The sequence below is a fragment of the Schistocerca cancellata genome, chromosome 3 (assembly GCF_023864275.1).
Source record: "Schistocerca cancellata isolate TAMUIC-IGC-003103 chromosome 3, iqSchCanc2.1, whole genome shotgun sequence".
NCBI classification, from domain to species: domain Eukaryota; kingdom Metazoa; phylum Arthropoda; class Insecta; order Orthoptera; family Acrididae; genus Schistocerca; species Schistocerca cancellata.
Genome location: NC_064628.1, coordinates 324,392,007 through 324,405,714, shown reverse-complemented (window position 1 = coordinate 324,405,714; position 13,708 = coordinate 324,392,007). Strand labels below are relative to the sequence as shown.

Sequence of the window (13,708 nt, the reverse complement as noted above, 5' to 3'; positions counted from 1 at the left end):
GCACTGCCATTTAATGAAAAACTACGAGCCTACGAGTATCGGACCAGATTTGCGAAGTAGACACGTCTCTCTTAACGGAACAAAACAGACGGATGTAAAGGTAATTTGTAGAGTACCCCAAAGAAGTGTGATAGGACCGTTACTGTTTACATTGCATATAAGTGATCTAGTAGAAAGCGTCGGAAGCTCTGTAAGACTGTTCACAGGTGATGCGGTTGTCTGTAATGAAGTACCAGCCCCGTAAGACAGTATCGATTTGCAGAATGACCTGCAATGAATGGCGCAGGCTGTGGCAGTTCATTCTGAACTTAAATACACTGATAATCCGAAACATTATGACCACTGCCCACGGCGACGTTGAATGCCGCCTATTGGTGTTGCGGGCTTGTGACGCGGTAACAAAAGTGTTATCGGAGCAGACAGGGACCTACAGAAGGTATGGCTTAAGATGTGGAAATCCATTGAGATAAGCGACTTTGACAAGGGGTAGTTTATTAATACGCAGGGACTGTGAGAGAGTATATCCAAAACGGTGAAGCTGGTCGAATGTTCACGTGCTACTGTCATGAGCACCTACTGAAAGAAGTGGAATGATTGTGAAACTACCATTAGGCGCTAAATGGTTGGACGTCCGCGATTTTTCACAGGACGTGAACTTCGGAGGCTTGTCTGTTCTGTAAAGTAGGATAGGTGGTGATTGTGACATTTCTGCAGAAAGAGAAAGATGTTGGTCCATGCACAAGTGGTTTGGAGCACACCGTCCATCGTCCATTGTTGAACATGGAGCTCCGCAGCAGATCATTCCTATGTGATCACATTTTGACCCAATGACATCCTCATTTACGATTGCTGTTAACACGGGACCATTGGGATTCGACCGTCGATCAATGGAACCGTGTCAGCTCTTCGTCTTCACAACCGCCCTCATCGAGGTGAGACGGTGGCTTGAAACGTGCAGCGCGCCACGGGCGCCGGCCGGTGGGAGCAGTGTTACGCAATGGAAGACATTCTCAGTGCTCGCATGGGACCTGTGGTAGTAATCGAAGTCACGCTGACAGCTGCGAACCACCTGCATCTCTCCATGCTTGATATCTTCCCAGACGGCGATGTCACCTTTCAGCAGTATAATTGTCCGTTTCTCGGAGCCAGAACCGTGCTACAGTAGTTTAAGGAGCATTACAATGAGCTCACGTTGATGTCTCGGAGACCATTAGTAGCATATTAGGGAAGAAGGGAATATCGTTTCGATGCGTGTAACAGCTGGCCGCCGGTGACACAGACGATTTGGAAATGTCTGGGACAAGTCACGGGCGAGGCGGCTGACGAGCGTGAGTCCCGAGTCCCCGGGAATTCTTTCTGCTGCTTTCTTGGCGGACAGCTGCAGCCACGCGGCACTCACGTCATTAAGAAACACTCTTCCCCCTCCCCGGCATGACACTCAGGTAGCCAGGGACGGAGCGTCCGGAACCCTTCGAGAGCTATGACAGCTGCACTGTGGGGCAGCATAGGGCAGCACATTCGAATTCAACGATTTCGGGGACACCACCAACAATTTCAACAGAAACGTTATGTTCTTCCAACACAACGACTCTTCCTTACGGAAAGAATATTGAAAGTGTGCAACATTTTGAAACCCAATGATTAAGATTGGGAGTCCCGATGTACAGGAAAAACATACGCCGGAAAAGAAGTAGCTAACTTCTAGCGTACTTCAAGCTACCGACGAAAGGAAGAAAAACAAAAATAAAAAGCTTTGAGATGTGAAGTCAAATGATTCAGCACGATTAGTGGAGAGAGACCGACAAACAAATCGTCGCATGAGAGCAGTCGAGTACTTCAAAACAACATCTTGAATGGGTAAATATAATCATAGGAACGATATATGAGAGGGTGAGTCAATAAGCTCGTGTGAGTACAGCGCTACCTATGAATTTCCGTAATCAAAATGGGAGAATATTACGATGCTCAGGATGATGTCGTGTTTCTTAGCTTCCACTTCTACGTCTAGAAAACAAAATACATGCATGAGGAATATCTGGATAGAACTGCTGTTTAAAACTTCCTTTCAAGCAGAATTATTTATTTGTCGTAACGGCGAGGCCTCGTAACAAGTAATGGTCATGTGCGGTATGCCTTACAGTAGTGCGATAAGCTTGCTGCTCTTAAGGATATCCAGTGTGTTTTATAATCAATAAACTGACGCGAGTAAAGAGAAGAGGTTATAGAAGCAATAACGTTCGAGCAAACTTACTGTCTGATCAGAAGTATGGGGACACCCCCACGCAATGCGCAGTTTACCGTTATATCTGACGAGAGGCGGGCCCACCCATATAAAAAGAGGCGGGGAGTATTGTCAGTACAGATGCAGTAACAGCAGAATTTGCAGATGAGAGAGCATTTTACTTTGTTTCCATTTTTTCTGTTCCACATACGTCAGATGACTGTATCAGCGCTGCAGTATGTACGGAGTAAGGGTAAATGTAGACTACGCTGACGTGACGTGTTACCACATCACGCGGGACGACGTCGGACATGAAGCGGTATTCACATTGGCCTGACATATAGCAACATGAAACAACTACTTCGTGTGCATTGCATTTCCCGACAGTTTGTTTTGAACCTGTGTAAGTGGGCTGCTTCTGTGTTGGCAACGCTGTGCAGCGCTTTGCATTGGATCTCTGACTGCGCTTTCTTTTTAAGATGAAAGGGTACAGTACCGCCCGACATTGAAAATAGGTACAACATACTTCATTATTTTTGTCAGACAACACATTTTTTTTGTAAAATAACTCAATTTCAGTTAATACAGCGAAGCCGGATACCAGTGTGGGAAAGAATGACAATTTATTTATTTAATTGATCACATGTGCACTCCCACAAAATAAATCCCTACGTCCAGTTTGGTGAGATCTTTTGAAATGAATGAATGTATGGTTGTCTGCTAACCACAGATAGTGAATGTGAATATATGATCATCTTTGAGTCGATCCTTTGGCCACCTTTGGTGGGACCAAAGAGATGAAACTTACCTGAGCTTTGAGTGCCTGAAATGTGGCTGACCAATACGGTAGCAAGGTGCTCCCCCACTTCAGCAGAGGTGCGAGAGGACCTCGAGAACGGCCATGTTTCAGCACTCTGCCGCTGGATCTCGTGCTGTTATGACCTGTTTTAGTTGTGCTCCGTAATTACGAAAGAGTGGAGACATGGTATGCATGTGGAATATTTAAGAGTAGTTTGAAATAATAATTTCTCTATTTCAGGAACTTTTGTGGGGAGAATTAAATGTCAGGTAGGTAATATTAATGGGATTGTAGTAATCTTCGGAAGTGACAAACGGTCACAATGAAACCACGTGTAGCAATAAGTTGAAATACTTCCGTGTGCTTAAGTTAAGCTGAATTACTAGCGTGTGTACAATAAGTTGAAATATTTAAGAAATAGTGTGTGTACCATAAGTTGAAATATTTAAGAAATGGCGTGTGCAGGACTTGAAATTAGAGACGAGTACTTCCACGTGGTGAGTACTGTGTGAGTCTCAAACTGTGTATGAGACAAAGGATAAAGAGAAGTACTCGTCCGTGGTATCAGTTGAGGACTCGCGTGTGTGATGAATACGTTCTTAATATTACTTTGCGTGATATGATTCCGTGTGACGCTAGATTCAAACTCCGAGAGAGAAACAAGGTGAGTCGGCCGTCTATCCAGCAACGCCACTTGGCTTGCATTGCACAGGAAGACGTGCATATATCTCCAGAGTTCATAGTACGAAAGTAGAATTACGAAGTGGGGCAGTGTCGTGTGAAACTGGGATAAATATTAATTGAAGTGGGAAAGCTGAAAGTGATAATGTTGTGACTATTACCTGTGTAGTATTTCATATTGTAGTGTGGTGTATGTCATGTAATTTGGGTATGTGTGGTTTGCATGGGAGAGTAGCGAGGTAGTTTCAAAAGATTAGTGGGTTATGCTTGTTCCTTCTGTACCGCTCGGTCTGGAGGAAAGTTTCGTGATGATTGTGAGAGTCGAAGTGTGAGAAATAATAAAAGATCCACCATCCTATCCAGAAAGTGCACTGTAGCGTTAAATAATTACGAGACCATAATACAGAGATTCACCAATGTAAAGCCATGCCCACTGGGCGGAATTTCTCATGTGTTATTGTTGTAGGTTATAGAATTTGTGTGTTTAGGTTATAGAATTTATCGGAATAAATAAGATAGTGAAAAGAAAAAGATTGGTGGACTTTTCCTTGAAATTGTATGTTGTCATGATGTCCCGAATTTGTAATGTGTGCGCTATTCATATTCAGTGCGGTGGCCACGTGTTGATAAAAGCCGTTAAATAAAAGACATAAAGAAAATGTGGTATTGCCAGTGCGTAGTGAACAGTCTGAGTTCTGTAAATCACTGATAGTCAGATGTGCGTTTCCGTTGCGTATTATTCATACAGGAGGATAATTTGTAACTTAATTGTGAGTACGAGAGTTCATGTTACTCGATAAATAAGAATGAATCCACTCGCTTGGCAGGCCACTCATCTTGCAGGCCTGACTGCTTGATGCCACAGTATGAGCAAGGCATGTGGGTGCCCCTCAAAGAGACTCTGTGTCTGGTTGGACTCGTTGTTGGAAGTTAATCGCCAGTAGTGTTGGGGAGTTGGAAGTTAGTTCCCAGCTGTGATGGAAGTACTTTTGAGCAGTTGGAGGTGAACAGCCAGCAATGATGGATGTTAAATGTGAGAAGTTAGCATTGATGGAGGGTAGAGGTCTGAAGTGTAAGTAGGCTAACGATCTGGAAGTATCAGACTTGGAGACTGAAAATTATTCATGACTATATATCATTGTACTGGATGTCAATGACGATTTATATTCGTGTTTGAACTGGGTGTCACACTATTAAGGTAAAAAATACATTATTTGGCTTGCAACAAAATCTTTTCTTTGCTAGCCACATGCCTATTAGTAGTTAGTGTCTTTAGTAGTTAGAATCTTTTATTTAGCTGGCAGTATTGACGCTCGCTGTATTGCAGTAGTTGGCGTAATGAAGATTTTTGTGAGGTAAGTGCTTAATGAAATCTATTGGTTATTGTTAAGATTTCTCTTTAGTCAGAGCCATTCCTTTGAATTAATTATTTGAAATGAGGTTGTAATTTTTTTGAGCAGTCAGATTGCCTTGCGCTAGAATATTGTAGGTCAGTGTTGACATGATAAGAAAAAGTAAAGTGAAAGTAGGCTCAGTACATTCAGTTTTAGTTATCTGTTTCAGAATCAAATAACGTAGAAGTTTCATCTTCTCTTTCTGCAATTTAAGTACAGACACACTCATTTAAATAAAGAAGTTTCACCTGCAATCATGAATGTACTCCGTGTTATTATAATGCTGGAAAAAGATGAAGAAGAAGAAGAAGAAATGGCTGCTCTGTGTATTGCATCCATTTGCTCGTCTAGAGAATGGGTGCGTCCTATCAATATGGGGCGAGACGAATTCGGAGAGTTCCAAAATTTAACGTCTCAACTAATAGAAGATGAAGTGAGGTTTAAGTGGCATTACAGAGCGACAAAAACTGAATTCTACCATCTCCCGATCTTGATTGGTCGTGGCCGAGCGGTTCTAGGCGCTACAGTCTGGAACCGCGCGACCACTACGGTCGCAGGTTCGAATCCTGCCTCGGGCATGGATGTGTGTGATGTCCTTAGGTTAGTTAGGTTTAAGTAGTTCTAAGTTCTAGGGGACTAATGACCTCAGAAGTTAAGTCCCATAGTGCTCAGAGCAATTTGAACCATCTTGATTGGTCCGATAATAGAGAAACACTCACTCAACGCAGGGAAAGCATTCCGGCGGACATACGAGTTGCAGTTTGCTTGAAGTAAGTGCCAACACATTATTTTATTGTATATCTGTTACTGATTTTCTTTTCACAAAGTTCGTTTTGTTATACATCAGAAAAGTAATTACAAATTAGTAAAGATTTCTTGCAGTTTCTCTCGCTAAGTGAAGCAGCAGTGTAAGCTGTGTTCAGACTGCTTAGGAGTTGGTGTTCAGGAGGAGTTATGGAATGATGATGGATTTGTATTAAGAGTATTGTGGTAGCCAGGGTTCACCTGAAATGAGCCCCCACGTGCAGCTTGCAACGCTGCCCCCGAAACAATGTTGCTCTCGTCCACTTTGTTACTTGGGCAGATATATAATATATTTGACAAGATTATTGAATTTTGACAGCGTTCATCGCGACTTTGAATCTCAAAAGTTTATTCAATGTGGTTCTAATATCGATTAAATCAGATAACGTGTATCAATATAATTTCTGAGGAGAAACAAGCGACATCTAAAATTGAAAAGGTTTACGCAAACCAATTGGCCCGAGTGACGTAATTCTGCGCATACGACTCAAATGATGTTTTACAGTTTCGTTCAAGAACCATTCTGAGACAATTTAAAAAGAATATAAATAATTTTGAAGTGGGTTGTAACTGACGTAGGTGACGAAGTCTACACATGGTCATATGTCGAAAGAAAATCGTTTATAAGAAACTTACGTCGTTACACTACAACCAGAGATAAGTTCAAAAAATAATTCGTTTCTGATCATGGTTCAGCAAGTTGTCCTTGGCAATGGCGCTCCATTCGAAAGGGTAGAGTTGCTACATGACGTGTCCAGTATTATTTAACAGGCGCATTCGTTATAACCGACCATTTTAAATTCAATATAACTTAGTTTCAATTTCAATTTTAGGTGTTATATTTAGTTATAAATTCATATAACCTAATTTATATAATAAATATCTGTTGTATTCATATCTGGTTTTATTTGATATTGATTGATACGTTTTTCCTCCCAAAGTCAAATATAATGCCTTTTGAACTATTACAAATTGAAAAAAAAAAACGAAAAGCTAATAAAATATATGGAAAAAATAACTGTCTTCACTAACCTGAAATGCAGAGTTTTTCTTCAATTTCGTGCCAAGCCTCTTTCCTTGAATTCTGGTTACGATATTCCGGACTGTAGGGTCATACAGCACCGGATTTGACCGAACGTACTCAATCAACATCTCCTCCATCTTCAAATGATAACTGGAAACGGTACAGGAGAAACCAGTTGACTCTTCTGACGCCTTCCCACCACTGACGAAAAATCTAGATGTTTTGATATTCTTCCCACGCGTCATAAGGCGTGTTGCGTCAGATTGCATCATCTGACGCATTCCCTCGTCACGTCAGCTCAATGTAAACATACTCGCACTAAACCCTGTATTGCCTTCTTATATCACGCGCATTATAATGTGAGCCCAGGTAACTCCCACGTAACTCCCACGTCACGTCAGTGTAGTCTGTATTCACGTTAAGGATCGAGCGGTAGGTTCCGACGATGGGTAGCAGGGGCGGTTGGTCATCTGGTGCTTTCAGAGGCAGTGGGGGTGAGGTGCCGATGCAGAAATCGCTCATGACGCCAGCAAGGAGATACGTAGGGAAAGTACATTTATTATGTCGCGAATCAAGAAATTGTTTGTAATAAATATTTTCTAACAAAAGTTGCATTTTGCCACTCAAACATTAGGAGGAGTATGTCAGACAGAAATATTATTTTCCAGTAATTTTATAATGTCAGAAAACGTTAATATTGATAAATAAATGAATAACTTTGGCATACCCAAGATTTACGATCTTATACGAACGATACCGATTCTATGCTCAAGCTACAGATAGTCGTCGATAGGATGCCTTTCTATCTAGTCATGCGGTAGACAATGCTCTTGTACCGGTAATAGTTAGCTTATAATCACTGTGAACAAGTTCAGTTTACAGTGTTTCTTAAATAAATGTACCATAATGGCGTCCTGTGTAAAAATTATTTGCACAAAGAAAACTTCTTCACACTTCGTTACATAAAACATAGGCAGTAAAATTGCACTTTTAGTACCCGACGGCGCTGCTACTACCCTGCAAGGGGACATAAAGCTACGAGAACATCACTACATTACAAGTAGGAAGAATTGCTACGTGGCAGCTTGCCAAGTCAGTTGAACGAAGGACTGGCGTAATTATCGCAAAACTCAGGTGGGAGGCGTGGCCGGTTACATATACTGTACGACCCTTATACTAGCGTCTGTGGACTCATCGACTAAACTGAAACACTTCTGGAGGTTTAATGCTAGTGGGGGGATCTTGCAAGAGCTTAGTAACTTCGAACGTGGACTGCCACTGGATGTCACCAGAATAACAGACCTATCTGGAACGTTTCAGCTCTTCTAAAGCTGCTCAAGTCGACTGTTGGTGTTGTGAAGTGGAAACCCGGTGGAACAAACACTGCTAAATCCAAGACCAGGCAAACTTCATACACTGCCAGGCTGGGATCGTCCAGTATTCCAGAGATTGGTCGTAAAAGTTCACCTAAAAATAGCGGAAGCAATCACAGTGTGCTACCGTCGGTCCAACTGGCACAATGACTTCTTGTAGGGAATCAAAAAGAATGGGTACAGTGCTCGAGCAGCTGCTCATAAGCCACACGTCTCTGTATTCAGTGCTAAGTGATGCTTGAGGTGGTACAAAGAACAATGCCACTAGAAACTGGATGGCTAGAAGCGACTGATTTGGAGTGATGAATCACGATGTATCCTGTGGCAATGCGGTGGAAGGCTTTGGATTTGAATGGCTCTGGGCACTATGGGACTTAACATCAGAGGTCATCAGTCCCCTAGAACTTAGAACTACTTAACCCTAACTAGCCTAAGGACATCACACACATTCATGCCCGAGGCAGGATTCGAACCTGCGACCGTAGCGGTCGCGTGGTTCCAGACTGAAGTGCCTAGAACCGCTTCGCCACACCGGCCGGCGCTTTGGATTTGGTCAGTGCCTGGAGAACGTTACCTGCCATCATGTGTGGTGCCAATAGTGAAGTGTAGAGAAGGTGCACCACTTAGGGTAAGGGGATGGTTTTCATGGTTAGGGTGTCACACACTTACTGCATTTAAAAATACGCTAAATGTGGTAGGATACGAACACACTATACAGCATTGTGCACTGAGTACGGTGCTGTACATTTTGTTAATCATTATTTTTTATCAGCATTACAATGCACCCTGTCATAAAGCAGTATCTGTAGCCAACCGGTTACGCATGACATCATTTCTGAAATGAATTGGTGTGCCCCGAGTAGCAAATTGAATCAAATTAAATCACTTTGGGATAAGTTAGAACGTCAGCTTCGCTCAGACCCCAGCGTCTATCATTACTGACCTCTCTGGTTTGAGAAAGAATGGGCTGCCATTCCTCCAAGACATTTAGGCACCTCAGCAGATTTAAAGTTGTCACAAATACAAATGGTGGAAACACCCCATTTGACTGTCAACTAATTGGTGCCCGGGTGCTCTTGAACAGATTTTGTGGACCTATAACTACATATGTGTGGTAACCGGCCACAACTGACTTCAGTAAAAAAAAAATGTCCAAATTAGTTTAACTGTTTCTGAAACGTAAAGTTTTCGATTAAGACCACATCTAATTCGGCTTAAATTTCACTCATAGGCTACTTTACCGAGAAATACAATGCAGTTTCACCAAGTTATGTGTTACAATTTACTGCATACTGTACTTGTTATAGGAGATATTCTACTTGTCGTCCTCACATTTTGATGCATTACTTTACTCGTTTATGCAGTGCGTTACCAATTCTTTCAAATGCTTCCGGATTATGGGGTGCATATTGACCAAAAATGTACAATTTCCTGGTTCAGTTCTTCAGCCTTATCAATTGGAACACTGTACACATAACTTTTGAAATGGCCCTAGACAGAAGAATCCAGATGGTTTAGGCTGGATGATCTTACGAGCCACGGTACAGGTCCTGCTGAGCCTGTCCATTTAGGTCCGGCAGTAAAATCTCGTGCAGTGTGATTTTTCATAACGTACAAACAACGTCTGGTGCTCAAAGTGAACCGTCCCGTCACAATGTCCCTGCAGTCAGGAAATTCCCTATTGGGAAACAATCAGGGAAACCAAATTACGAGCACTTCTACCATTTACATAAACCACGAAAGGGGTAGCGAAAGCTGAGAAGCTTTTCTCACCAGCCTATATCAAAATATAGAAATAAACTTGAAATGACATGACGCAATAAATAAAAGTTCTTATAAATGTCTTGCTGACGCCTCCTCTGGAAGACGATCGGCCCTAAAGAATCGAAGACAGTTTTTTGAGTGGACTCTCTGTACGTCTCCAGATTCAGTGCTGTCGTAGCATTAACGATGTCACTTAAGATATTTGATACGAATCGGGCATTCCAGGCGACACTCTCCGCAGGGTGTAGATGGAATTCAAGTTAGTCGATCGATCTTTCAGTAGAGACGAGTTAATAGAGTTGGCTGTTAAGCTGTTTCACAGAAGAGATGACTATTTTGACTTTGAAGTGACGTACATGTGTTTAAACCTGTCCTTAGTACACGCGGCAACCATGCCCAGTGCTGCTTTCTTTTTATGAACGAAATCATGAATTTGGTTGAGCAGATTGGATTTCGTGTAATCTGTTTACAGGGGCCCTATACCAAGCAAGGCAACCACAGATCTGTGCAAGTTATTTTTACAGGAGAGTTTCCGATAAGAGCAATAATCACCCTTAATAAATCTATGAGGGCTGTACGTCTGACATAGTTGTGTGACGAACAAGTCTTGGCACTAGAATTAATCGCTCCTTACAGTAGACAGCATCTTTTAAGTATGTGCTTTCAGTTCAATGAACAGATCAGTATCCATATAAGGGACGAAAGACGTCTCTATGAAGCTCTACAAGACATCATAAGAACGAATGACAATGCCAAATCAGCTTTAGGGGCCAGTAGAATAACGGGTGCTCGTGGCATTCAGATATGTGGTGGTAATGAAGCTTAAGCATACCGAGTAAAATTTGTCACATAGCGTCCCGATATATTTAAACTGCTCTGTGGCATCTGGCCATGTATGGAAGTGAAACATAGACGATGACTAGTTTAGACAAGAAGAGAATAGAAGCTATCGAAATGCGTTGCTACAGAAGAATGCTGAAGATTAAATGGGTAGATCACGTAACTAATGTGGAGGTACTGAATAGAACTGGGGAGAAGAGGGATTTGTGACACAACTTGATTAGAAGAAGGGATCGGTTGATAGGACATGTTCTGCGGCAACAAGGGATCACCAATTTAGTATTGGAGGGCGTCGGGGGAGTAAAAATCGTAGAAGGAGACCAAGAGATGAATACACTAAGCAGATTCAGAAGGATGTAGGCTGCAGTAGTTACTTGGAGATGAAGAAGCTTGCGCAGGATAGAGTAGCATGGAGGGCTGTATCAAACCAGTCTCTGGACAGAAGACCATAACAACTACTGTGGCATCGTCAAATAGTCCATTACTACAACGAATAGTTGTGCGTGTAGATCTATACAAGACAGTGACTTCATTATTTTAGAAGCACAACGTTGACTAAAGCAATAATGTGAATGGAAACCAGTAATGTCCTATCAAATGTGTGGCCTTATTCGATTTGGGTAAACTACAGAAAATCGTGTTTTCTCTCCCTGGCCGGTGAAAGGCCACAAGATTGATAAACCTGCTCCACAGTGCCCGTATAGTCAAATAACATTTTACGTTCTCAGTAGCGTCATGGCGTGAGGAGAATTCGAGGGTCGTTCAATAAGTAATGCAACACATTTTTTTCTCGGCCGTTGTCGGCCGACGAATTGCAGAATTTGTTGTGGAATATAGTGGAATATTTACTTCAGTCCCTATAGTTTCACTCGTGGTGGCGCTGTATGTAGACTTCAAAATGGCTTCTGAAACGGAGGTGCTTTCCAAGCAGAGCGCTGTCAATGAGTTTCTTTTGGAGTGAAACAAGAGCATCAAAGATACTCTTTGGCGCTTGCAGAATGTCTATCGAGACCTGACAGTGAATAAGAGCGCGGTAACTCGTTGAGCGAGGTTATCTGTCATCATCGCAACAAGGTCGCGTAAACCTGTCCGATCTCCGGCATACTCGCCGGCCGCGCACAGCTGTGACTCCTGCAATATTGGAACGTGCGGACATTCTCACACTAGGTGATCGGCGGATCACATCACAATCAAACACATCGCTGCTCAACTGGAGATTTCTATTGATGGTGCCGACACGCCAACGGCCTTGCCGTAGTGGTGACACCGGTTCCCGTCAGATCACCGAAGTTAAGCGCTGTCGGGCTGGGCTAGCACTTGGATGGGTGAGCATCCAGTCTGCCGAGCGCTGTTGGCAAGCGGGCTGCACTCAGCCCTTGTGACGCAAACTGAGGAGCTACTTGATTGAAAAGTAGCGGCTCCGGTCTGGGAAACTGACATACGGCCGGGAGAGCGGTGTGCTGACCACATGCCCCTCCGTATCCGTATACAGTGACGCCTGTGGTCTGAGGATGACACGGCGGCCAGTCGGTACCTTTGGGCCTTCGTGGCCTGTGCGAGACTGTTCTTCTTTATCCACTCTGTATCGCACCTTCCGCCTTCCACCTGTTTTGCCCATTGAAGGACACACTCCCAGGGAAGCAGTACGTAGACGATGGGGACGTTACTGATGCAGCAAGACCTTGTCTCCGACGTCGATCAGTGGTGTGATTCCAAGAGGACTTATTGGCTCTTCCAGTAAGGTGGCGTAAGGCCGTCGCATTGAACGGAGATTATGTTGAAAAACAGGGTTTTCTGGCCAAAAGAGTGGGGAATAATATGACGTATTGAAATATTGAATCAAAACAACCTGTTTGGAGAAAAAAAATGTGTTTATTACTTACTGAACGGCCCTAGTATGTAAGTGGAGTAGAGGCCAATGGGATATCATTCTAGCGACGATGCAAGGCGCAGTCAGGAAAATCCACTGACACAGGGGACTTGGCAGAGGCGTAGTGTCACTGCCAGCCGGCCGCTGTGGCCGAGCGGTTCTAGGTGGTTCAGTCCGGATCCGTGTTGCTGCTATGGTCGCAGGTTCGAATCCTGTCTCGGGCGTGGCTGTGTGTGATGTCCTTACGTTAGTTAGGTTTAAGTAGTTCTAAGTCTAGGGGACTGATGACCTCAGATGTTAAGTCCCACAGTGCTTAGAGCCATTTGAGCCATTTTTTGTCACGGCCAGGTGCCTGGGTCGACCGTCTAGGAAATGGCGAAGCTAATATGCCATCAAAATATTATGACGAACGGCTTAATATGGTCTTGGCCCATCTCTGGAACGCAATACAGCAACGATTTTAGATGGTACGAGTTGGAAGGGTCGATTGCAGGTTTACGGATTTATGTGGCACCGGATAACTACGCACATGTCACGCAGTTCCCGTAAATTACGGTAGGGTTCGTGGGCGAGAAGCTGGTGCTTTGTAGTGTCCTAAATAGATTCCATATCAGACATCAAGATAAGACAACAGTGTGAGTGCACTGTCATTCTCCTCAAACCACTATAGCCTAATTCTAGCCTTGTCTTATGGACAAATGCCTCAAATTTGACGGACTACGAATGTCCCGCAATAATGATCATGCAATGCAGAACTGCCACGATGCCTTCGATTACTAACACAGGTTCCATGGAAGCTGAAGCGAAAGTTCCCCATAGCATGATACTGATCCCGCCGAGCTGCGTCCATGGCCCATGTGACGACGTATCTGGTCACCATCTGATGTAACAAGAGTCGTTGTCCATCCAACGAGGCGACACGTTTCGATTGATCCACG

At 43.4% G+C, this 13,708-nt stretch overlaps 1 pseudogene; it reads left to right on the top strand.

The window, feature by feature from the left end:
- The first annotated feature begins 12,139 nt into the window (after window positions 1-12,139).
- LOC126177877 (5S ribosomal RNA) lies at window positions 12,140-12,257 on the top strand (annotated as a pseudogene).
- The last annotated feature ends 1,451 nt before the right edge of the window (window positions 12,258-13,708 follow it).